This window comes from Zalophus californianus, chromosome 8 (assembly GCF_009762305.2).
Source record: "Zalophus californianus isolate mZalCal1 chromosome 8, mZalCal1.pri.v2, whole genome shotgun sequence".
In the NCBI taxonomy this organism is placed as follows: Eukaryota; Metazoa; Chordata; class Mammalia; order Carnivora; family Otariidae; genus Zalophus; species Zalophus californianus.
Genome location: NC_045602.1, coordinates 28,710,039 through 28,735,730, shown reverse-complemented (window position 1 = coordinate 28,735,730; position 25,692 = coordinate 28,710,039).

Here is a 25,692-nt window from a genome sequence, read left to right as displayed (position 1 = left end):
CTTGTAATCAAAATATATAAAGGACTTTTGTAATAAAAAGACAAACCCAATAAAAAAAGATTTTATTTATTTGAGAGAGAGAGAGAAGCAGAGCACAAGTGGGAGAAGAGGTAGGTGGGGAGAGAGAATCTCAGGCTGACTCCATGCTGAGCCACCAGGTACCCCAAAGACAAATAATATTTAAAATTGGGTAATTTGGGTGCCTGGGTGGCTCAAGCATCTCCCTTTGGCTCAGGTCATGATCTCAGGGTCCTGGGATCAAGTCCCACATCAGACTCCCTGCTCAGCACCCCTCTGCCCCTCCTCCCCTGCTCATGCTCCCTCTTGCTCTCTCTCCAATAAATACAAATATTAAAAAAAATAAAAAATAAAGTAAAATTGGGTAATATACGGCCCAAGACTGTAGCTATTACAGAGATGATATAGCCTCTTATTTTGGACATGGTGGTACTCTGTAAATATTTGCTAACTTAAATGGGAAGATGGATGTCATGTAAAGCCTAAATTTAAAGCCCTGTATTAATGTGCTGCCTTGACATCTGGTAAATGTAAGGGGGCTACAAATGGCCTAATGATAAGTTCCCTTCACTACTCTGCTCTGCGGATAAGGTCCCCTAGCCAAACAACCCTCCTCTCGTGGGGAACATATCTCAGGTTTCTGTTCATTGCCAGCCCTTTGAATTATTCAGACAAGTTAATTACATCCTCCTGCAGGGATCAGGAGTCACCTCAGCCTCTTGATACTACAAAGCCTGCCTCCCACAGTGCTTGTTCACTTTGTTCCCAAGTGCAACCCCCTGTGGCCCTGCATGGTGTATGGTGTCCTCTTCCCCAGAATGAGAGTATATGATTAATTGGCAATTAGTAGCAATTATGGTGATTAATAATTGGTGTTGTGTGTGTGACCGTGGCCATCCCCATAGCCATAGGATGGGAATCCCTCCCTCATCAATGGGGTGAGTAGGAAGTGATTTAAAAAATGGGTGAATAAGAGAAAGTGAGCAAATAGGGAGAAAAGGAAAAGTAGGAGAATGCCAATAATGGGAGACAAAATAGAGTTAGACTCTAGGTGGAGTGGTATTAAATGGCCAGCCAAAAGTGACTCAAAAGTCATCCCATCTGGAACATCTGGCATATTCAAATGAAAAGGGACAGGGACCTAATAATATTTTTCAACATAAGTCTGTATATAAATTGATGGGAACATTTTGTCAAATACAAAGTTGAAAATTGGCAATTTGGTTTCTTCACAGATGAAAAGAAATAAAAGTAAGGTCTTGCATGCATTTATTTTAAGCCAGATTTCATAAGATCAGCCATATAACTGGTGTCATTTGCTGTATCAGTGTGGGTTGAGGAATGTGGGCAGAAAGCCTGGTTCTCATGAAGAAATCTCACTTCTCTGGAGGCTGACATTTAGCGGTTTTGTATTAGTTCTGTCTTCTTTGAATTGCTCAGAGGACAGGAGGGCTTTGTAAATACAAACTTAATTAAATGTGAAGACTTGGTGGTAGATTTGAGATGAAGAGGTGGGGAGAGCTCACACTGCCGCATTCGTCAAAGAATCAGTATGGTTAAATAAATGGGAAAGTCTTGATAAATCCCCTGCTAAATTTCCCTCTCTATTTTAGGAAGGTGCTGCATATAATTAAAGTACTTATGAAACAGTCCTTTCTTTCTCTAAGAGAGTAATCAGGACAGGAGCAGCAGAATTTTCTTTACTCTAGCTTCCTCAGAACTGAATTAAAGTAAGTGACTTTTTGACTTATAAAATTTTAGATTATTGCATTAATAAAATAACTGTTCTCTGAGTCAAAACCCCTTGCATTTATATTCCTAATCTGCTGTTATGCCAAGATATGACCCTGGGCAAATAGCAACCTCCTTGATGTACCTGAAGAAATAGGCAGCTTGTGGGAAGTCTCTGAATCCCCCTTAACCCAAATGTGCAATCACATCTCTATAATTATTTTTCCGTTTTAGATCATATGTATATCTATGTGTATATTCATCAGTAGCATCCAGAACATCCAACGCTCAATTACTTCTTTTACCTTCCTACCATTAATTCCATCTTTAAAGGATCCTGGGAGAACAAATATTGAGGTGTCCTAGTTACAAAGGATCACCCTACTCTCCCCATACTAATCCCTTTCTCATTCTCCAAGCTTTCCCAGGATATGGGATTTTCATCCTCATTTCAGGAGGTCGGAGATCCAACTTCTGTAAATGGCATCTCATCAAAACTGATCTGGGCTGTAGAGTGATAGTGCTGGATGCTGGACTGATCTTTTAACTGTTTATATGTTGTGAGTTAAGTTTAAAGGAAGCATTACCCAAACTCATTCCACTGCTCTTTGCTTGCTTATACATTATTTTTTTTTTTTTAGTTTAAAGAGATATTACTAAAACAGCCCAATAAAAAGCAAAGCCTTGTGAGGAAACAGAAAGTAAGCCAAGTGAGTTTTTATTATAAATATCAATTGTGCATGTGGTGTGTGTTTGTGTGTGTGTGCATGCGTGCACGTTCATCTGTCTATCTGTATTGGGGTAGGGCTGGTCTTGAAAGAAGGGACAGAGTGGAAAGGCATCAAAAGTCATACCAATTACAATGCTATTTTGCAGAGGAAGAGCTCTGGCTTTGAATTTTTTTGTGTGTAGTTTATTACTATACATTCTCAAGTGATTATATCAACACTCAGCACTCTCTCTGTCTCTGACTGTTTTTTGTCCTTATCAGAAACATCCAGCAGCATATACTCCAGTGCTTATTTGTTTATGAATATGGTTGAAATCTGTTAAAAACAAAACAGCAACACTGGATGTTATATGCAAACAATGAATCATGGGACAATGTATAAAAAACTAATGACATACTGCATGGTGACTAACATAATAAAATAAAATAGAATAATAGAATAGAATAGAATAAAACAAACAACAACAAAAAAATACAGCAACAAGAAAAAAATGCATAGCACACCCGCACTGCTGCCCAATTTAAAACCAATTCCTAGTCTGTTCAAAGCAGTTTTACTTGTTTTTTTAACCTGGTCATGTATACATTATAGACTTTAGAGAAACCAGAAATTAGCAAGTTAAGTGGCCCTAATGTAAACTTATGATACAGATGGAAGAGAATAGAAAGGAAAATGAATGTTTTTTTGGGAAGCCAAGAAATGGAGACAATCTTTGTTTGATCTTTCTTTATTTTGCTATTGAACAAAAAGAAAACATAATTTCTTTAAGAATTGTATTTTTTTTATTGAAGTTTCTTGAATTTGCACATAACTATAGTGGAACAGGGATTTTGTATTCTTTGGGAGTGTCATGCGGGGGGAGGTGAGAGTGGAGGCCATTATTATTTGAAGCCAGATTTGGTGCTTGATAAAGATCATTTTGGGGGCACCTGGGTGGCTCAGCTGGTTAAGCAACTGCCTTTGGCTCAGGTCATGATCCTGGAGTCCTGGGATCGAGTCCCGCATCGGGCTCCCCGCTCGGCGAGGAGCCTGCTTCTCCCTCTAACCCTCCCCGTCTCATGTACTCTCTCTCTCTCTCATTCTCGCTCTCTCAAATAAATAAATAAATAAATAAATAAATAAATAAATAAATAAATAAATCCTTAAAGATCATTTTGTTTCATTTGGTGACATCTATGTCAGTGTTTCCATATTTGAAAAGGTAACGGATTCTCTTCGGGGATAACTCACACCTCCAAAGACCCATGTTGCCAAGATACTAACCTCAGATCTTGGGATTCCAGAGCCTATGCTCCTCTTGCTACCCCACAAATGCCCCATTGTGAGACACTGCAAAGTCTTTGTTTACATCACTACCCAGCCCCATCGATCCATTCTTATTAGCTTACTTCCAAAAGTAGATTTTCCTGATCATTTGCAAAGGGATTAAGCACTTTCCTTCTATTGCAGTATGACTGTAAGCAGAGCATGAAGCTAATCTATTTTCCCTGGAACTGGATTCTTCCCCCAACTGGAGACTGATTATTTAAGGATCTGGGCAGGCTCCCAAAAAAGACCAAAGTAAGAACAGCTGACTATATGGTAGATGGCCTCATTCTTGCCTATGCCTGTGCTTGCGCATCATCATTTTCAAGATGTTCTTAAGCAGTCCTTGCATAGAAAAATTTTCATCTTTGTTCATGCTTCTATCACTTGAAGTTACTTCTTAAATTCTATATTGAAATAGACGTGTTACGCTCTAATGAGCAAAATGGAGCATATAAAAATAAATTGGATAGGGCTTTGCCTTCAGAGAGTTACCATGTGGTGGAAGTGTTATCTTGTACACAAACCCTAAACATAATTTCCTGGAGATTCTGTTTTACATCATCTACATCCTTATTCCTTCTCCCCAAAGTAAAACCTAACCAACCTCAAAAATAATTTATTTTAATGAATCAACCCTCTTTTGCAAGCTAACAATTGTTTTTTAATAAGAACTCTCTAGAGAAAAAACCCAAATGAATAATTCCAGAAAAAGGAAATTCAGGAAATCTAGGACATTGCTTATGGAGGCTTGGTATAGAAAGCTAACAACAAAGTATCCCTCGAGGAATGTCCACCTGTTTTTGTCTACGTATATGATGACTAACTCTGATATGCAGTATGTCATTCTCACATGCAGTCAACTAGATTTTGATCCAGAAAACTTGACGCACTTCCTGAGTGAGACAGCGACATTATTTTTAATATTCACCTTTTACGTATAACTTACTGTGTTTGGTATCTTTACAAGGTGGTATTTCAGAGGGGAGGGGGGAAAGCAGACTTTAAGTGGCCTGAATAAAGTCACACTTTTCACATTAGTATGCAGGCTCTGGGTTAGGGAACAAGGTTGCCAGCCAACTTGAAGATGTGTTTAGAATACATGCAGTGGTAAAAGCCCTGTCTATGATTCACAGCAGTTACAATTTTTGCTTTTATTAAGCTAGAGCAATTGAAGAGGAAAGATGCCTTTTTCTTCAGGGAGGAGAGGGTGAGGGGATGCTTAATATCTTAACCCAAACCCAAAATATTGAGTGTATGCAAATTTGCCCTTTTACAATATGAACCAAAATTGTTCATCTCCACACAAAGAGAAGAGAAAAGGACTCCCAAGGTCATGTTTCCTGAATGCTTTATTGTACAATGACAATTCAATGACCTTTTTGAAATACAGGTGTATTAAGATGAACCTGATTTATTTAGTCACTGGTAATGTTATGGTGACACATACAAATCAATGAAATAAAAAGAAAAAAGTTAGATACCATTTCAACTACTTAAACTATCATCTCCATTTTAGTAAACTTCACATGAATATCTGAATAATCTGATTTTCCTTCAATCCTTCCTTAGAAGTTAATGATTAAAATCTGATTATCTTCTGAAAACAAAATCATAAGATGAGGAAAACAGATGTTTTCATGTCTACTTTAGGACGTTAGTAATTTGGGAGGTCCTTTAAGGATAAAGGGAAAAGGAATATGCTATATAGAAAAGTGAATGAATATTGCTGCAAATATTTTGAGAGAATTGGAAATATATAAAATATGTTTAATAGACTAAGACTACTTAATTTTCATATTTAGATCTAGTTGAACTATAATTCTGAACAAATGTCAGGGTAAATTTTTTTAATTACATTAATAAAGCTTTCAGAAACAATATTTGTGGGTGCCTGGGTGGCTCAGTTGGTTAAGCGACTGCCTTTGGCTCAGGTCATGATCCTGGAGTCCTGGGATCGAGTCCCGCATCGGGCTCCCTGCTCAGTGGGGAGTCTGCTTCTCCCTCTGACCCTCTCCCCTCTCATGCTCTCTCTCTATCTCATTCTCTCTCTCAAATAAATAAGTAAAATCTTTAAAAAAAAGAAACAATATTTGTGCCACAAACATAGTCTTTAAATATTAAAATTTAGCATTTACATATAGTGAGGTTTCAGGAATGTTTACCTTTTGAGAGGGTATCTAGGAATCCCTTTGGTTCAGAAACCACTCAAAACTCAGAAGTCTGTAGCAAAGAGAGAGCAACTCCTGAAAATGTGTGATGTCAGAATTTTTTCCTTGATTATAAGAAAAATAATATCCATTTTGGAACATTTATGTATAGATAATTAAATATATTTCCGTCAACTAAAGATGGCCACTATTAATAGTTTAATTTTACCTTTTAAGATCTTTGAACACAGTTATGATATAGAAAACATTAATGTATTTTATCTAAATATAAAAAATAGGTATTTCGTGGGGCACCTGGGTGACTCGGTTGGGCAACTGCCTTCAGCTCAGGTCATGAGCCTGGAGTCCTGGGATGGAGTCCCACATCGGGCTCCCTGCTCAGCAGGGAGTCTGCTTCTCCCTCTGACCCTCCCGCCTCTTGTGCTCTCTCTCTCTCTCTCTCTCATTCTCTCAAATAAATAAATAAAATCTTTAAAAAAGTAGGTATTTCTTTATAAATGAAGGTTGTAATATGAAGAGATCTCAAATTATGTTTTCTGTAAAGAACTCAAGAACAAAAACTCACCCTCCTTTTTGGTTTTGACTCAAACAGTATTTTTGATCCTGGTCACAAGAAGCTTAGAGGAAACCATTACCATGTTTGAATTTTTTTAATAAGTAGAAGTGAAAGATTTGAGGAAACTAAGAAATAAAGGGAGATAAATCCAAAAGCATGGCATAATAATATAAATCCCTGTAGTAAAGGGGCTATTTTGGTTTGCAGTTCAGCTCTCAGAAACTGCTTAAAAACTATTGCACACAATAAAATAAAAAGCAATCTCACCCCGTGCTTCTTGTAAATAGAAGGTCCATTTCAGTGGCTGCATCGGCCATGTACTATGACAGAAAATTTCTCAAATAAAACTTAATTGAATCCTCAAACAACCCATTTAAATAAAAATATCACTCCTAACATTAACACTGCTGCTCAATAACTAATAATAATAATAAGAAGAATAGCAACCCATTTTAGTACCTGCCATTCAAGTACTAAATCAGGTGCTTACTATGTGTTTGAAATGTATTACCTAATTTAAATTTTAATCTCAAAACAGTATCATGGAAATATTTACTCCTATTTTATAGAGCATGAGTCTTTGTAAGATTAAATAATTTGTCTAAGGTCAAACAGCCACTAGATGGAATTGTCAGGATTCAAACTCGGTCTGTCTGGTATCAACATCTGTACTTTTTCCTTCAAAGCATTGCCGCGTATAAGTGTCTTGAAATGTCAACAAAGTAGACAGACTTTCAACATGGTAGGAGGCTTCTGCCTGAAAAATAAAGACCAATATACCTACCTGAAACTCCACTCTCCTCGCACAATCTCTTTTGTTTTCTTGGCTCAGAAACCTCTAATTTTAATAAAATTACTTTAGAACATGAAAAATCTTAACAGGCAACACTTCAGGTTGTAGAGGAGCTAAGGATTGTAGTTGACAGCAGGACAAAACCCAGTCCCCCAGAAGTGGAACCAGCAAAGGGCATTAAAAGTGCATGTGAGATTAAAGAACACTGAGATACCACTACACACCTCTTGGAATACTCAAAATCCAGAACACTGGCAACACCAAATGCTGGCAAGGATGTAGAGCAGCAGGATCTCTCATTTCCTGCTGGTGGGAGTACAAAATGGTATAGCTACTTCGGAAGACAGTTTGGTGGTTTCTTACACAAAACTAAACATACTCTTACCATCTCAACTAGCAGTCCCACTCCTTGGTATTTATCCAGAGGAGTTGGAAACTTACATCCACACAAAAGCTTGCACATGGATGTTCATAGCAGATCGATTCATAATTGCCAAAACTTGGAGGCAACCACCATGTCCTTCAGTGGATGAATGGATAAATAAACCATGGCACATCCAGATACTGAATATTATTCAGTTCTAAAAAGAAATGAACTAACAAGCCGTAAAAAGATGTGAAGGTTGGGGAAGGGTATGTGCTATGACGAGCGCTGTAAATTGTGTAAGACTGTTGAATCACAGACCTGTACCTCTGAAACAATACATTATATGTTAAAAAAAAAAAAGAAGAAGAAGATAGCAGGAAAGGAAAAATGAACAGTGGGGGGATTCAGAGGGGGAGACGAACCATGAGCAACTAAGGACTCTGAGAAACAAACTGAGGGTTCTAGAAGGGAGGGGGTGGGGGGTTGGGTTAGCCTGCTGATGGGTATTAAAGAGGGCACGTTCTGCATGGAGCACTGGGTGTTATACACAAACAATGAATCAAAAACTAATGATGTAATATATGGAGATTAACATAACAATAAAAAACATGAAGGAAATTTAAACATGTATTACTAAATGAATGAATGATTATGAAAAGGTACATACCAAATGATTCCAACCATATAACATTCTGAAAAGATCAGGGTGGCCATGAGTTGGGATGGTGGAGGGATGGAAAAAAAAGGTATGTGGGTGCCAGAAAAGGGGAAGACGTCAGAAATGCACTTGTCCTCTCTGCCTTGGCTTAGTCGTGTGTATGTATGTGCAGATAGATGAAGCAAATTGTAGACCATGAGCATTATTTAGCTATACAAAATTTGCCCAGTACATAAAATATTTATTTTGACTTGAGAATTTTCCAAAAGGCCATTTGCATGAATCTCATTTATTGGTTAATCATTCAATCATATCTTTCCTACTTTGCCTGGATGAGCACAGTCTGCAGCACAGGGACTGGTGTGTCACTCTGAAAACAGAGCCAGTAATAAGAAACCACTTCATGAGATTCTTTTATAGGGTTGTTCATGCTACAAAAGCACCAGCAGAGGTTGATTTTTTTTTTATTTCTAAGTTAACATCTTTCTTTTCTTGCCGTCACATTTTTGTCAGTCTTGCCTTACAATTCCCTGTATCTACCAACATTTGGCTGCATCAAATAAATTTATTGTTGTCCCTGCTATTCATTTTCTTGTCAACTTCCTTGATATTTCCAGACAAAAATATTATTTTTTTCCTCAAAAAATTATACTAATGGGTTTCTTCTCTGTTGATTCTAAAGATAGGTGCTGTACATTTACCCTCAAACTTACAGAACTGGATACATCAGTGATTTTAAAAGTTAGTCTCACATAAAAGCTTCTACACATTTCTTTTTCTCTGAGTAGTGTTGAGTGTATATATGTAGTACATGAAAAATCTGTCTATCCATCTATCTGTGATGGTTAATTTTATGTGTCAACTTGACTGGACTAAGGAATGCCCAGATAGCTGGTAAAACATTGTTTCTGGGTATGTCTGTGAGAGTATTTCTGGAAAAGATTAGCACCAGTGGCCTTCTGGTCCTCAGGGTTTCAGATTGGGGCTGAATTATATTACTGCTTTCTTTGTTCTTCAGCTTTTAGCAGGCAGATTATGGGACTTCTCTACTTTAGTAAGCACGTGAGCCAACTCCTATAATAAATCTCTTTGTAGATACCTACATATATCCTATTGGTTCTGTTTCTCTGGAGAACTCTGACTAATATACTATCTACCTATTTATCTTTATATCCACAAACATTTCATATACATGTAAATATATGTATGTATAGTGTATATATGTTATAATAACTATGTTGGAAATTAAAAATAAAAGTTCAGTGAGATTTTTGTATGCAAAGCCCAAATGAGATATTAGGTAGTTATTTTTAGTGAAGCACATAGTATAAAATAGTATGTCTATTTTACTATAAAATAGAGTATTCTAGAAAAAACATGAAGTTTTTCTTTTAAAGACTTTATTTGAGAGAGAGAGTGAAAGAGAGACAGAGCACAAGAGAGGGGAGGGTCAGAGGGAGAAGCAGACTCTCTGCTGAACAGGGAGCCTGATGTGGGGCTTGATCCCAGAACCCTGAGATCATGACCTGAGCCGAAGGCAGACACTTAACTGACTGAGCCACCCAGGCTCATTCTTTAAAACATGAAGTTTTAAAGAAAGAAACAAACAACATCAAAAACAAAATTTGAAGCATAGAAGATTTGTTGTTATTGCTGTTTTGGGTTGTTTTAAACTCAATCTCCATTAAAATGGCCTAGGTGGATATATTAGGGTTTTCCAAAATGGAGATGATTATATAAATATAAGTATAAATAATTGAGGGGGAGAGATTTATCCTAAGGAATTGGCTCATGTAATTACAGAGGCAGAGTAGCCCCATGGTCTGTGTGTGGCAAGCTGGACACTTGGTAGAGTGAATGGTATAATTTCAGTTGTGACACAAAGTCTTAATAACCAGGAGAGACAATGGTGCAAGTTCAGTCTGGGTGCAGAAGATCAATGTCCCAGCTCAAGTAGTCAAGCAGGAGGCATTCCCTCTCACTCATCCTTTTTGTTCTTTTCAGGTCTTCACTTGATTGGATCAAGTCCAACCACATTTGGAAGGGCAATGTGCTCTGCTCAGTTTATTCAACTATTGATCTCATCCAAAAATACCTTCACTGAGACACACTGAGAATAATGTTTGATCAAATATCTGGGCACTCCATGGCCCAGACAAGTTGACATATAAAATTAGCTATTACAGTGGGCAAAGTATTTCCGGAGGTAACTAAATTTTATGAAGAAAGAAAATAATCTAAACTATATTGTCTTGAAAGCTTGACAGTCACTATTAAACATATTTTAATTCATTCTTGTTAAACAGATCATCAACTGTTAATTACTTTTTTATCCCTCAAAAACATTTATTGTGTACTTACTACGTTCTTGGTGTTTATGTGTGTGTTAGATAATTATAGGAGAAAAATAAATATGGCATAGCTTTAGCTTTCAGGGAAATCAAAACCTAATGTAATTGGGAAAACATGGTTCCTGAAGATACCTATGTCGAAGTTCCTGAGTCCTGGTTAAAATGCAGATTTCTGGCCATCAGCATAGATGGATTAGAACCAGAAAGTTGGAGGAGGTGTGCATGGAAAAGGAAAATGAACACTTTGGTTTTAAGAATCCCTGGTTTAAGTAAAGAAATCATATAGACAAATAACTACCATATCACATGATGATATTTATGTGCTTTAGTGACACAGAAGAGCAGGTGACTAACCGTTTAAAACAAGTAAAAGATACCCCAAATTAAGAAGTACCATGTGTGTGAAAAAAAAAAAGGCAGCTAACATCTCTTGTACTGATGAACTCACTATGATTAAATCTCTCTCAAAGACTAAAGGTCCCCCATATTATTATGCAGATTATGTGTTCAGAGGAGTCAAAGCCTTGCTATATACCCAGATTAAGACAAATTCACTCCTATTTTCTTCTAGTACTTATATACTTTCATTTTTTAAATTTAAATCTCTAACCCATTTGGACTTGAACTTTATCTTGGTATATGGTATGGGGGACTAACATTTTTATTTCAGCACTATTTGAAACCTCAAAATTTTTTTAACCTTCTAAATGTTCAAATTAGAAGATGAGTTGAATCAGTTCTTATGCCTCGACACAATAAAGCATGCTGCAGCCATAAAAATAATGAAGTTCTCTATGAACTGATAGGAAGTGGTATTTTAAAGATACGAAGTAAAAAATGTAAACCTTAGAAGAATGCATGTATATATGCATATTTATGTATATACATATAACACCCACCTCCATTTATATGTATGACTGGAGTGAAACTCAGAATCAGAGAATCAGAATCAGAAACTTAGAGGTAAAATACATCAAACATTTATTTTACTGTTGAAGGAACTGAGACTCAGAGATAGACAGTGGCCTGACTCCAGGGACACAGATCACGTCAGAAGCAATACATTCTTCTACAACCCAACACAGACAGGCTTGGAATGAACTGGGAGAATGCTAGCTAGGCTGAGTCCTCCTGGAGTGAGTATTAACTACAGTCTTTTTTGTGCTAAAGTTCCAGGTGAAGGTACTCAGCCATACAAGGCCTGCTGGTGGTTGCCTTAGCAAGGGAGTGACTTACCCCATGAGTTATCTCATCACATCACTTGCTTCAGAGAATAGATCAGGTCAGTGATTCTGAAAAGGTAAGTGGGAATGATGACCACAGGCCACTTCCCCTCCAAACCATGAAGAATAGAATCCTCATGACAGGTGACGTTCCTCTCTAGCAGGTCATTTATTATTCTGTACACTGTGTCCACTTACGAGATTTTGCTTCTTATTTGAATTCAGAGATAAAATTGGAAATTACAGAACTGTGGGAGTTGCTGAACATAGCTTTCAATTTAAAAGGAAGGTATATTGATTACTCCCTTGGATGCACATAGAAAATTATTCAGAATACATCATAAATTAGTTTTTAAAAAACCCTCAACAATACTCAAGATAATGCAATTCACAAAACAAAGGTAGACCTTGTCTCATTTTTCACTGTTGTAGTAAAGGAGGACAAATAGATGAAGCCTCACAAAAGATTAAGAGATAATATTAATTCACTCACTGTGGATGTGATTATAGTAATTTTTCAGAACTTTTCATCCCAACATGTTTACAATGTCTTTCCTACTGACTCTATATTTCCAAATCCAAAACTAATTTCCCATTAAATAAAAACACAAAATCAATGTACTGATTTTAAGGCATCCAGGTGGATAAAACTCATTTAATATATGGAGCATGAAGTTAGGTCAGTAACACATTGTAAGTGTTTTTGTGCATGTGCACACACACACGTGTGTGTGTGTGTGTGTGTGTGTGTGTGAGAGAGAGAGAGAGAGAGAGACAGAGGGACATGTTTCCCACATCCTTTCCTCTTTTTCCCTCGGGAGATATCAAACATAGGGAAGAATGAGGGCCCAAGCATAATTACAGAAGTATTTGTGTCTCCATTACTCCACATACTTATATAAATATATAGTTTCATTAGTGGGATTCTAGCTTCTTCTCTCTCCAACCAGGTTTATAGACCTCAGTTCTCCAGTCTATGAGGCTGAGCTGTTTTTACAATTTCTTCCTCTCAATTCATGGTAGGTCACATGGTTTCGGCTATTCCTGCCCTATTTCTGCCCTTCAGAACTCAAGATTTTGCAGCTTATTTACTTGTTAAAAAAAAAATATAGTTATCTTGCCATCAACTCAAGATTTAAGAATACTTTAACTGAACCTACCTGAGTGATGGGATCTCCAAGTGAGAACATACATTGTTAAGTAGAAGCGGTCCTTGTTTTTTAAGCATGGTAGTGCAGGACTATAAAATGACTGTGCAAGCTGAAACTGTATAAAGTAATCTCAATAATCAATGAGCAAAATTTAAAATGTCACCTTTATAGATATTTTTCTCCAAACATCAAAAACTCTCATACTGTTGGTTATAAATATATGGGAATTTTAAAAATCAGTAAAACTAATATTTATTTAGTACATTGTAATTTTAAAAATTAGTAACATTGAGAACTCTGTATCTTATTTTATTTTTTTTAAGAGTTATTTATGAGAGAGTGGAGAGGGGAGGGGCAAAGGGAGAGGGAGAGAGAGAGAATTTCTAGCAGACTCCCTACTGAGCACGAAGCCTGAGGTAGGTCTTGATCCCATAGGGGCACCTGGGTGGGTGGCTCAGTAGGTTAAGTGTCCGACTCTTGGTTTTGGCTCAGGTCATGATCTCAGGGTTGTGGGATTGGACCCCACGGGGCTCTGCACTCAGTGCTAGAGCTAGTCTGCTAGAGATTCTTTTCCTCTCCCTCTGCCCCTCCCCCTAAAATAAATAAATAAATCCTTAAAAAATAAAAAAGAAATGAACTGTCAAAGGATGCTTTGAATAGTGTTTGCCTTCTTGTTACACAGTTACAGAACCAGCACCTTTTCTATGACTTGGTAAATTATTGTGTTCTTTTTTAAGTTGGGATCAACTTCTAACACTTAATCCCTTGTGTGTTCAACATTATAAGATATCTCTGAGAGGTCTTTTACTGTAAAGTGTTTTTCCAGTGTTCTTCCACTAAGATATTTTCATCCTTATCACAACTATATTCCTCATTTGTGTGGATAAGTCTGCCTTCACTAATTTCCTCTGGCTACCTCTAGAATAGGAGCAGTAAAAACATTTCCATAGCTAGCATTTCTTCTCCAAATCCATTTATGTTCCATTTGAGTTTCACTTTTGGTGTTATTTTTCATTTCTTGGTTGCACTTCCATCATTGATGGCTGGTGCCCTTTTCCAATTACCTGTTTTGTAAAAATTATATGTGGGTTTGTCACTGGAAGACACAGAGGCAACCCAACTATGCATTTTGTTGGGTGTGTAAGCTGAATAACAAGCAAATGGGCAGTAAATAATTATTGACAGATCTGGAAGGAAGTGATGTGATTAGTCACTGATCATGATGTATATCTGCCATTCATATAATGATTTGTGGACTTTAAGAGCCAGCAGTGAAGTTTGTACTTTATATAATGACTTATAGTTAATATACGTTGGTGACTGAAATTTGGACTGTTAAGAGAGTGGTATTATTTCACTAAACTGTGGTAACTGAAATTCATGCATATTAAAACATACAAAGCAAGGATTTTCTATATATTTTTATATATCAATATGCATGTATTTATGTATGCAAGTTTCTTTAAATATGTCAAAACTTGTTTTAAAATAATTTAAGGCAGATGGTCCTAAAAATTAGTTTTGATCTTTAAGATTCCTTATCCATTCCCCCTTGAAAAGTGCCATAACAGGTGTGGTGAGACCAATCTGGAACTTCAGAGCATATGACAGGAACCACCTTTCCTGGCCAACTGCTCCTTGGCCACTATCAACATCAAATAAAGATGATCTGCATGAGCCAGGGCTAAGGTATCTTTTTTTCCTGTAAATAAATAGATGTCAGCGCTCTGTAAGTCTGCAAAATTCCATTTGAATTGCTAAATTTACTTCACATAAAAATGGTGTTAAGGACCATCAGTGCACATACCACAGCTGTCATTAAAATAATTAAATGTTACTATATAGCATTGAACCTCATGTTCTTACCACAGCAAAATATAATAAGATGATTGCTTGCTATTCAGTAGCATCCTCACAGGTCTCTCTAATTAATCATCAGCAACTACAGAGTGTTGGGGAAAACTCAGAGATAGGCTCCGAGAGACCCCTTGCTCAGAGGTAAGGGGGTCATCGCTGTATGATTTTTCAGCAGTGCTAAAAAGTATTGCTACTTGTTCATTGTCCTTTCATTCTTGTCCCCTCCCCCTTTGATGTCACTAAAGCATCCCTGAATCACGAAGCAATTACCTGTTAGCTGAGCTATATCAACAATAGGTGCTGATGAAAAGATCACCTGTGTCAGAGAATGGTAGCATTGGCCACTCTAGGAAAGGTGAGCCTGAGCTAGGAGTTTGGGAGGAATTGAAAGGTTACAAACAGGTCTGATTCTGCCGGGAATCTGTGTAAGAGAATAATAGAAGGACATTGGCACTCTAAGTTCTGTTCTTAGAGTCTGAAGCTGCAGATGATAGAGCTTCTAAGGTCAATAAAGGTGGTCTAACAGAGAGAATGAATGCCAGTTTCAACAGATTGGTTAATAATGGTACTTTACCAATGGTGGCCTCAGCATGGGAGATGAGGTTAGCACTGGTAATAGCCAGCACTGGGATCCAGAGACAACCCTCAAAGAACACAACTGAAAACTACCCAAGGAATGGGGAAAGCAGCAAGGTCACCTCAGAGCCAGCCACAAAAATAGGATGTGCTTGAGAACAACTGACACATAGTTCCCCACTTCCTAATGTTGTGGATTAGTCCTAGATTTGAACATGGAGAGAAGTCCACCAAGAAAAATAGGCTACATCTGGAGTGGGCATTGGGAGCAAATGGTAATAGTTGTCTAGTTTGCTATAATGAAAATGGTTAAGTGGCTGTGCACCCACTTGAGTGGAAAATTGAACTGTGTGTAGTAGATTTATACAGAAATTGCATTCTGATTGGGAATACCCATCATAGGCATGAGAAGTATGAGTTGCCCCACATATAGACTGTACTTCACAACCCAGGGCTCACCCTGTAGTGGGGAATGGAGGGAAGCCTTTACTCTTAAAGTCAGCCAGTTAGGGGGTAGAAGTCAGATGAGCTTTTATAATTAATCTTACTCAAAGATCTCACTCTCTGCCAATTCTTCCTTTGGCCTTTCTTTTCCAGTGGGGCATTATTACTACTTTAGTTATAAGTGAAGGATTTTAGAAATACTATGTCTGGGGCGAGTTGGAAGCTATTCCTAGGGTATACCAAGATTATAAAAAAAAAAAAATAGCACCTGTATATAAGAAAATCCTATTTGTTTTCCTCTCTAGACTTAGAATAACAGGGTGCCAGTGCCCTGGGTGTGTTTAATTATTTATACTGTGGTTATTAGTGTGTGGTTAGTGAGTCCTTACTGAAAGTTATACATGCCAGCAACCTGCAGTGAAGCTTTGTAAGACAGTGTTCTTGCTAAATTATTAAGATACAAAATGAAAAATGAAGGGCATTTTAGTGGAAACTTACCTGAAAAAATAGCTGCTCAAGGTAGGAAAGGAAAGTGAGAGAGGAGGTGTAATGAGTCATTCTGTCCCTTATGGGAAAGTAAAGCAATCTTTCTCATAAATTAGTGGATGATGGATATATCCACAGCTGATGACACAAAAAATAGCACTATTTGGGCTTTGTGTACCTCCCAAACTCCTAGCTCAGGCTCTTGCTTGTCTTCCATACCCATAAACCTTACTCTATTCAGGCATATCTATTGCCTTAGCCTTGTCTTATCAATGGGAATTAAAATATAGGCAGTTCTTGCCACAAATAAGAGGACAGATCATTTTTACTGACTTTTCCTTACTGACCCACCGTCCAGACCGTACTGTACCTGGGTTCCTATATATTACCTCTAAGCAAATATGTGATTTCCAACCTTTATTTCTGTGTCTCCCTGACTGGGTCTCTGACTCATGTCACACCATTCCTATTGTATCAGTTTCCAGTTGTTGCAGTAATAAATTACCACAAAAAAACCATGAAGCAACACAAATGTTTGATCTTTCTGTTCTAGAGATGAGAAGCCTAAAATGGTTTGGCAGAGCTACATTTCTTCTGGAGGTGCTGGAAGGAGTCTGCTTACTTGCCCCTTTGAGCTTCCAGAGGCTCCCCATATTCCTTGTTTTGTGGCCCTCCATCATTCTGACCCCGGCCTCTATATATATCTTTCCCTCCCTCTCCTTCCATAGTCACATCATCTCCTCCGACTTTGATCCTCTACTTCCCTCTTAGAAGATTCGCGTTTACCCAAAATAATCCAGGATAATCTCCCCTCTCAAAATCCTTAATTTAAGTCACATCTTCAATGCACCTTTTACCAGGAAAGGCAATTTATTGACAGATTCTAGGGATTAGGATTTGGATATCTCTGAAGATCATTTTTCAGACTCCCACACCTATGAACCTATAGATACTGTCATTTGAGATATCCTGGCCCGTGTCTGGGATCTTGTTATTTCAAGGAACCCTTATACCTGAATTTCTTTCGCTTGGTATCTCATGTTTCTTCCCACAGTTGAATTTGGTTCACCATTTTGAGCTTCTTCACCTGCATTGTTTAGCTTGAGGTCCTTAAATCAAATCTTTTGGCTGGAAACATTTAAAACAAAAATTTTTTTGTGTTACACTTTGAGCCTTAGAGCCAACCAGTCTACTTAAAACCAAGCATCCTTCTCAGAATAAAATGTAGAAATTCTTTACCCACTCACGGTTTCTGAGCGCTTGGTCCTCCTGCCCCCTTGCCCCCATTTGTGATCTTCCAGATTGCTACAGAAAGATCATATCCCTGTGCTATAACTGTAACTTAATCTAAGCCTTGAGCCTGTGTATGTTGTATCGTGGTCCCAGCATTTACAGCTGGGACCTGGCCCATGGCTGAAAGCCTGTCTGAGACACTTTGAGTTGACATTGTGGACAAGTGAAATTTCTCGGATGCTTCTGTTGCAATGTAAACCAATCATGTTTTCAAACAAGAAAATTGTTTGAAAAGTGTAGAAAACTTTATTTTAAGAGTGAGTAGTTTCCCGGGTGTTAAATCTAATATTTCTCAAATTCCTATGTTTCTGCTCTCCTCTACTACCAGCCTTTCTGGATTCTATGTAATACATATTCAAAATATTCAGTTGGAAATTAAACAATGGAGACCTTTGAAATACCATTTGTCTAAAATGTGTTAAGGGCAAAAAAAACTCAGTGATTTAATTTTAATTTCTAAATTGCTATCTTTATTTTTTTTTGACGAATATACCAAATGAAAATTTGAGAAGATAAAAATTGGTTGGTTAGTGTTTTACTTTGTTCTGTTTTTCTACTGAAACAGATTGTGTAACAGTTCACATTCTTGGGATTGATCCACTTTTCAGGGCTTAGGTGTTGAGTATTATTTAAACAGATAACGTTATGGGTATTAAGATACTCATTTTGAAAAATCTTTCCATGAGTAGTCAGGGCACTTCTGACATTCTTAAATAGTATGTTAATAAGAAACTCATGAACAATGGCCTTTCTCCCCCAGACTTTTTATCCAATATGTTAGAGATGAAATTGTTCTGGTTTGTTCTGTCTCAGCAACGGGGTTCCTCTGTTATCCTCCAGGACAGGCACTCATCTAGAGTCCAGTCTTCTTCCCATGGCAGCCAGCACTTTCCCACTCATCCACAGGTCTTTTCAATTCTTTTCTAAAAGTTATACCTCTTGACAAGAGATTACAGACCTGCAACTTTACAGAGGAGGGATCTGAAATAATTAGCCTTTTCCTTAGAAGAACCCTCCTGGAAATTGTCCACACATGTTAAGACATTTTAGATTACTAACCCCTTTGGTATTTGTCTGTTTTCTCACTATTAATTTCATTAATTCTCCACATGTTCTTAGGGTTTGATATCATATCCATCAATAGCTTTTGGTCACAGTTTGTATTTAAATATTTGCTTATTAAATTGCTTTCTACAATTAAAAAGAACTTTCATTATGATACAGGACACAGAGAAACCACAGTTGAAGATTATTCCAAGAGTGGGTTTGGTTTTAAGGTGAGATTTTAGAAGTGTCAGATTTAAATAAAGAAAACTTAATCTACTATAATTCACCGATCCAAGGCTTCAATCAATAAGTATTTCTATAGCACCTATATTTAGGTCAGGCATCTGATGTTCACTTGTATTTTGTTTTCTGCAATTTTCTCTCTTTCTTCTTTAAAAGTACATAATGTTGGATCCAAATTTAGGTATTATCTCTTTCTGATCAGCTCCCTACTTAATGGATGTCATGCTGCTAACCAATTATAATGATCCCAGTGCCCTTGGTATTTATGATTGACCTATTGCTTGTCAAAAGTAATGCTATCACCTTGAAACAGTCAAAGCCACTAAATAACAAAATAACGAGCCTTAGAAAATGATGTCTTCCTGGGGCGCCTGGGTGGCTCAGTTGGTTAAGCGACTGCCTTCGGCTCAGGTCATGATCCTGGAGTCCCGGGATCGAGTCCCACATCGGGCTCCCTGCTCAGCAGGGAGTCTGCTTCTCCCTCTGACCTTCTTCCCTCTCGTGCTCTCTATCTCTCATTTTCTCTCTCTCAAATAAATAAATAAAATCTTTAAAAAAAATAAAATAAAAAAAAGAAAATGATGTCTTCCTGTCTGAGTTGATTTGGGTATTCATACTGTATTCTTTCATTTGTTGATTCAGGAAATGCATAACAAGTACCAAATATTTGCCAGATATACTAGGTTTTAACCCATGTGTGTATGGGGGATTAGGTTGAATTTCAGGATCTCTGTTTCAACCTCATGAATGATTAATTTTGGATATAGAATCTCATTTGCATGAAACATCATTAGTTACTTAAACAGATTTTTCCCTAATTAATAAAATAAGGGCCTGTACAATGTAGTGGCTCTAAGTCCTGTGGTCAAAGTTCAAATCCCACCACTACCCCTTGCCTGTTGGGTAACCTTGGGCAAATTACTTAATGCTTCTCTGCCTCAGTTTTCTTACTGATAAAATATTTATTTAAACATTGGGTTGTTATTGAAGGTAACACTTTCAAAACATTGATCATAGGTAATGGCACACGGTATACATGTTAAATATATAAAAAGTTAGTGACATCATGAAATAAATCCTTGATTGGGGTAATTGCTTAATTGTTTCCTTAAACAAGTGGTAAACTGATTGAGAGCATTATTCTTTTGTTACCTTGCCCTTTTGTTAATGCCTTTTGAAGTTGGGATGCTAATAAGAAAGGTTGTTGGCTGAGATGGGAGTCTACAAGCTCATTAAGTGCAGGAAATCTTAATGTACCAGATTTTACTTTAGCCATGACTTGAAAGAGGTCAGAACAATCTGTCCACTAGTACAGCACAAACAAGCTGCTGTAATCATTTAGTTGGAACAAGTTTATTATGTTTCTCAGTTCCCAATTCAGTTTACCATACCCATCCATGATCTAGTAGAGATTGCAGCATGGGTAGACATCAAGAGAGTACACAAAATTCTCGATAAACATATAAGGAATTATAGCCTCTCCCTGGAAGTTTTTCCCCTAAAATGAATAAAAACATTCTGTCTCCTTTGGAATCACCAATGTTGATTCCATCTGGCATCTCTTAATAAAGGAGAGGTATGAAATTGACTGTTGCTTATATGTTTTATACGTAGGTGCTATTTCTATTATTACAGAAAGCTGGGGATATTTGAATTTGTTGAACTGCTCCTTTGCTCTCAAATTCATGGTTATTTGTGTTTCCTACTTGGCCTTGTGTGTCTTGCTGTTGTCGTAGACAAAATAGCAAATAGGTGAACATTTGAATTAATGTATCTCTGTGTTTCCTGGTTACGAAATATAATTACCTACATACTACACACAGAGGTGTTTGCTTTGCAGTGTGTGTGTTTAACTTACAACTCTGTGGATATTGTTATATTGTTATTTTTTGTAATATATGATTAAGTTGGACAGTGATATTACTCACAGTTTATAATTCACTTAGCCTTTACTGATATTGTTCTCAAATATTATAGAATATATATAACTAGTAATTCAAGTATCAAATATCTTTGCTGGAAAAACTGATTATTTCATCTTAGATTATGAGTTTCTTTGTTCCACTAACTTTGATATAAATAAATGACTATATATGTTTCTATTTTTCTTAATTATAATGTATTTTTAGTGATATGTCAATTTATTTGTCAGGCCACACTCCTGTAACAGCACTATTCTGACCAATGATGCTTCCTTTAGCATAGTTGGCTTCTCATAAGTTAAAATGTACCCTGCATTACTTACATCTTGTTGATTCTATACTTGTTTTCCCAAGTGATGTATTATTGAGCAAATAAGCCAACAAAAGGGAGAAATTGCTTATGCCTATTGTGTTTAAACTAGAATTGATGTGGCTGGAAGTCACTATCCTCTTGGCTAGAATGAGTCTATATCTTCTGGCCTAGGGAGAAAAATTTGTATTGCCTCTAAAATGTGGTTTGCCCACGCTTCATTCTTTTGAGGCCAGTACCAATAGTCTATCAGAATGACTTAAAAATGTCAAAATACAAGTCACCATTATCTCTCCTATCATTTTCTTCCTTTTCCTATGCCAGTTTTATTTACATGATTTTTGGCTTGCTATTTTAATGTGCAACCAAAAACACAGAGTAAATTTGTGGGTAGCAGCAATCATTGATACCAGATTAAACAGTAAATGTTTAAAAACAATGAAATGTTCAGATTTGCTGGTCTATTGTGAATGCATTACTGAAGATTTCTTATTTTTAAGTGACCTTCATTCCAAATGGCTTACATTATTTCCCATGTAGTAGATAGGCAATTATCTCTTTTCTAATTTTATTTCCTTCAAGAGGTCTTTTCTCCACCATTTCACCTTCTTGCCTCTCCTTGCCTTATATTGATGGGATAGTATTATTTCCATTATCTTTGCAGTCTTTTTTTTACTCCCCTTAAAATTGAATTAAATTTGGTCTGCTGTTCTAGACATGAAGTGTTGGCCTGAGTTATTTAAGCTCTGTAAAGTACAGGATTTTTATTACTCCAGTTCAAGCTTTGTATGTGACAAGTTTGTCAAAGATGGAAACCCGAGATTATTTTTAAAAAAGGAAATGGTCCTTTTGTGTTTGTGACTATGGATAATGCCTATGGTCAAACTGATAGTCACCTTTACTACCAACTCGTCTCCCAGACCATCTAGCAGCTGTTAATCAATTAATCTTGGTATATCAGCTATATAAGAAATTTGCCATTTATATTTCCTTTCATCTTAACCTTACATTAAATGTTTTCTGCGATGTAAATATTGGAGCTATTTAAAAACAAACAGTATACTAAAAATTACATGGTATGTAAGTTATTTTAGCACACACAGTATAGTTTCTACCTCCACATCTGTCACTAAGATGATTCATTATTTTGAAGCTTGGCAGGAAAATGGTTAGTAGTTTATACTTTGGGTGGATGTTAGTTGTAATATTCCTAGGTTTAGCTTTGGTGTCTGGGAAATTCAGAGAAGAATCAGCAACAGCTGAAAATTTGATTTGCATTGTCTATAAATGCACTAAAGCTGGAGTATATTGAGGTACATAGTTGTCAAAAAAGAAAAGTCAGTGATTACTACATGTGATAAGCATTTTGGCTATCATTTTTATAATATTTTGTGAGTTTTAGTTGTTTTTGTTTGTTTTTAATAAATTGTACTCAGTTAAGACACAAAGCAAATGAGCAGTTTCCATTCCAAAAGATAGGAGGAATTGTTGCTAGATTTATAGATCTTAACAATTCCATTTATTCTTATATGACTTATTTAAATTTTAAGTAAAATTTATTTTCAGAGTATAATTGTAATATATGTCCATAATTTTAAAAATATATAATATTTAAAAGGAGAATAAAAAGAAGCAAAAAACATGAGAGAACTCAGATAAGGCCACCTTAAATGTTTAATATGCTTAACACTAGCCTCCTTTTGCATATTTTGCTTATTTTAACACACTTACACCATAAATTTAATTCAGATTCCTGAATGTTTTACTTATTATAGCAAAAGCATTCCTTATAATATAAGCTTAGAGAAAAGATTATTTTATTGGCTGTATAATGCCTTGGTCATTGCCTACTATTTACTGTATTGTTTTATGATCATTTAGTATACTGCCCTCATAACATAATTTTAACATCATTTGCATAAACCTATTTCTTCTAGTATGCTTCAGGTATTTTCCTTGAGAGGCACCCTAGAAGTGGAATTACCCTTTCAATGAGTAGGACCAGTCCTTGCTGCTGGCAATTATTCTGAATTTAAAGTGTATTTATTTTCAATGAATATTTTAGAATATTCAATCACATTTATTTATCATCATAAGATACTTTATGTTAATGTTGCTTTAACAGTACACTATTTTGCATTATAAATTGGCTACTTGTTATACACACTCCTAGTCTAAGAAATCCTTGAGAGCTGCAATTCAGAATATCCCACTCTTCCTAATAATCCAGTTTTCATGAGAGAGAGGGAATATAAATTGGTTTCCTTAGGAGAAAAATATACTTAAAGACCAAACACTTGGACATTTAACTTATTTCATGTTGTGTTTGCATATCTTCTTTTCCTATGCCACACACTCAATAAAAATGTAAATTTTCCTTAGTACAACATTCATGCCTTTTACCTTTGGTGCTTTGTCTGATTCTCAACATATAATATTCATGGTAAATATGAATTGAGTTAAACTGAGTAAAAACAAAGTGGTGGTATCCACATATATACTTGGACATCAGTGCTTGTTTCTAGGGACTTAACATTGGATTCTTAAATGACTAAAATAATATTAGTGAATTAATAGAACATACACAAATGCACTTTGCTATTTCCAAAGGGAGTTTGTAAAAAACCAGTAATGATCATAAGTCTACATACTATTATTGCACCTTACCAAAAAAGTAATATTAGATGGAATTATAGCTGTATTTATAAGCTGTAAAATGTAAGAGAGAAAAAATAAGATGCTCAGAGCATCTCTTAAAAAAGTAAGAACAGGCTTTTTATCTTCCCAATGATGCTATATGCAGCTTGTTTTTTTAACTCCTTTGTTGCAGAAGCAGGCAACATAGTCTCTCTTAGAGAATGTTATTGCTGTGTATGTTCATAACTGCATTCCCTTGGGAGCTAAGCACTGTCTTGAGGTATTTGAATGAATGCCTTCTGACAGTGCATAACTCAGCACAGGTTTTCTAAGAAATCATATCATTTTAAATATCTAGGTATTCAGAGAATCCACAGACTACCTATTTTTAAAGAATATTATTATTCCTATGAGGGCTAGTTCTCATTATTTAGACCACTTGGAAATAGGCAATAACAGAAATGTGAAGGGGGTAATAAAAAGTAATTACCTTTTCCAAGTAAAATCAAATAGAAGTTGTTTCTCTATAATTTTTTCAATTTATATCTTTATTCAGCAGATTTTACCACCTAATATTTACTGGACCGAATAATAAGTGCAAAATTAAATAAACTTTAATTTATTTTAAAAATTATAGATTCTGAGAACTGTTATATAAGAACAGCGTGCATGGGACACTTAGGTGGCTCTGTAGGTTGAGTGCCAGACTCTTGATTTTAGCTCAGGTCATGATCTCAGGGTCATGGGATGAAGCCCCCCAGTGGGGGCTCTGTGCTCAGTGCAGAGTCTGTCCCTCTCTCATTGCTCCTCCCCAAGCTCGCATGCTCTTTCTCGCTCTCTCTCAAACAAATAAAAATCTTAAAAATAGTGTGCATAGTTTGCACAGAGCAAGGGCTAATGATTCTTGACTGGGGCTTAAGATTTTTGAAGACTGCATTCAGCTCAATTTTTCGTAAAAGATGAAAGAAGAAAAAGGTGGGGAAGAGAGAAGCATATTTCGGGCAGAAGGAGCGTCACATGCATAGTACACTGACATAAAACATGAGAAAGAAGTTTGAGTTGTGGGCAGGTCCAGATCTCGGAAGGACTTGTGTTGAAGGAAATCCTAAAGGTGTTTTGGGAAGCTTTTAATGGGAATGACATGATCCAATATGCAGCAGTGTAGAGAATGGGCAATGTGTCTATGTGTGGGGCAGGAGTGTGAGGACACAATTAGAACCAGGCAGTACAGGAGGCTCTTTCTTGATGTCTGTCGGAGAAATTCCAGGAGTCTGGACTGAGTGGCAGAGGAAATGTATAAAACACACACAGTTAAAGAGATTGAAGCTGATCGTGGATTGTAGAGTCAACAATATTTGATGGCCTATTAGCAGGGGGAGAGTAAGGTACAGTGCTGTTAAGGAAACAAAAACAAATTTGCCTTAAGTGACTACATCTAATTAGGATTTCATTAAAAAAAAAAAACCTAAATGTGAAAAAGCGAGACTCATTACTTTATTTTGTTTGAATTGTTTCCATTTGAACATGAGATATGAAGGTGGATATATCTGGCAGGCTACTAGAATATAGATCTGGATGACAAAAAAGCTAAGTCTACTATTCAATAGCAAACACGTACTTGAAGTAAGAATAGGATTGTTTGGAGAAATTGTGGATTCAACAGAGCACAGGGCTGAGGAGAAAAACAAAAAGAGGGGAAAATAAGGCAGAGAAACTTAAGACTATCTAGAAAAAAATAAGAAAGAAAGTAGAGTGGTGCTACAGAACCGAGGGGAGGAAGAAATATAATGTGTGGTGTAGAGAAAATGAAAAGGTTTGGGTA